This window comes from Malurus melanocephalus, unplaced genomic scaffold (assembly GCF_030028575.1).
Source record: "Malurus melanocephalus ecotype Western Australia unplaced genomic scaffold, MMel_1.1 scaffold_587, whole genome shotgun sequence".
NCBI classification, from domain to species: domain Eukaryota; kingdom Metazoa; phylum Chordata; class Aves; order Passeriformes; family Maluridae; genus Malurus; species Malurus melanocephalus.
In genome coordinates, this window is record NW_026623819.1 from 131,628 (window position 1) to 133,924 (window position 2,297).

Below are 2,297 nucleotides of genomic sequence, written 5' to 3' on the forward strand. Positions count from 1 at the left end.
ATCTGTGGGAGATCTGGGAATAGACCCCAGATGTCCTGAGTTTTCTGTCTTAACCACAAGACCATCCTTCCTGTCTTTTTGGTAGTCCCCTCTGCTTCAGGAATTCCATTTACGAATTCCACCCATAAACAATCTGTTGCATGATCCAGTGATTTACTTGCATTAAAAAGTCATTTGGAAGAGAAAATGGCACCTCTCTTAAAATGAACTGCAGCTACTGCTTGCTGTCCTTTCTTTCTAGAAGATAAAGGAGAGGGAGTGAAAAAAAAAAGAAAAAACCAACACCAGTTTCCAGAGCAGAGAAGCTTTTCCATTGCTGTCCAAACTTCCTGCAGGCATTAGTTTGGTTCTTTAAAAGAATCAGGAACTCCATATGTGATGTTTATCTGGCCGTTTATATTTTAGTGGATTAAAAAAAAAAAAGCCTGAAACTGCACTAAATCCATCTAGGGAGTGATCCTGCTGCTGGTCCCCATTGTATCCGAGTGTCTCTGATGACAGTCTGGTCAACAGCCACAGCCCTGGGGGAATTCACTGTGTGTCTGGTGCTTCTCCCTTGTCACAGGCACAGTCAGAGCTTCTCTAAGAGGAGGCTGAATGCTGGGACAGATTTTCATTCCACCAAAACACACCCTTTGGTTTGGAAATTATAGAATTCACTGATGTCCCTCATATTATCAGAAGGTATCATATGTAGTTTCTGAAAAATATTGTTTTAGAATTATTCTTAACGAAAACATTTTAGTTACTCCTGTTACCCAGTGAAGAACATTTCTAGCCCTGCTCTCTCTTAATGTGGCAACTCCTTTAGCATCAGGAATCAACAAGGACYGTGTGGCCTGGATTGTTAAATCCAGTTTTTAGGCCTTGCTATTGTGGTACTATCTAAAAGCCCTAAATCCATACGGGATGCATTGTACAAACAGAAACTTCGAGAGTCCTTCTGGCCACCAAAGGATTCTATTAAATAGAATTAAAGCAGTTTGGTGAAGATTCTCTGAGTGTCTTCTCTGAGCAGGTGAARACACAGCTGCTGACTTGGACCAATGGCTTTGGTTCCTGCCTTCTCTGAAGCCATTTAACTTTCCATTTCCTCTGGCAAAATGCTGACTTAGGGGCAAGGTAAAAGCTCTTACACAACTCTGACACCTTTTCCCTTTATTCTGAATGGGATTTCAGAATATAAAGTACAAATAAAATAGGAAAGCTCGGTGTATGCCCTGTCCCTGAGTAAATCACAGCGGGTTTGTTTTCCAATTGCTCTTTTAAGCAGTGTTTGGATATTTGTCTGTTCGCTCCTCCTCTTTTGTCTTGATGTGTTGTTTTTTCGGTTTTTTTTTGCTGTTCCACTGCCATGGTGAACTCTTTCAGAGGAGACTGTCCAAAATTCAGTGTCAGTGTCACTCAGTCACACTCTACGGATGAGCAGTGCCTCAAGTCCCTGTTGCATGACAAACACTATTAACAATTGCACTTGTGTGAAAGTGCTCCCCAAGCCCTTTTTGGCACACACTGTTGACAGAGCTCTGAGATAACAGTGGAAACCTTTTCAGCTYGCTCCTTATGGTGGTGCTAAGTGGTGATTGAAATGTTTGTTAGAATTCTGGGTGTGCAGTCCATGCAAAATGGGAGAAGACACAGTTTTGTTTTTTTTTTGCTTTAAAATTTGGTATTAATAGAAAGTAAGAGCATCTCACTCCTGATCTGAATAATTAATCCATAATGGACTTGGCAGTGCTGCCCATGTCATGGACACTGGTGTCTGTCATGAGCAGTGACTCTCCATGCCATGGTCAGTGGTGTCAGTGCCATGGTCAGTGGTCAGTGTGTGTCAGTGCCATGGTCAGTGGTGTCAGTGCCATGGTCATGGGTGTCCATGCCATGGTCAGTGTGTGTCCATGCCATGGTCAGTGTGTGTCAGTGCCATGGTCATGGGTGTCAGTGCCATGGTCAGTGTGTGTCTGTGCCATGGTCAGTGTGTGTCAGTGCCATGGTCATGGGTATCAGTGCCATGGTCAGTGTGTGTCAGTGCCATGGTCAGAGGTGCCTGTGCGATGGTCAGCAGTCAGTGTGTGTCAGTGCCATGGGCAGTGGTCAGTGGGTGTCAGTGGCATGAGCAGTGCCTGTCTCTGTGCCATGGTCAGTGGTAAATGCCTGCGTGTGCCCTGGGCAGCGGTCAGTGGTGTCCGTGTCCCGGGCAGCGGTCAGTGCGGTCCGTGCCTCGGGCAGCGGTCAGTGGTGTCCGTGCCCTGGGCTGTGCCTGTCCGTGTCCCGGGCAGCGGTCAGTGGTGTCCGTG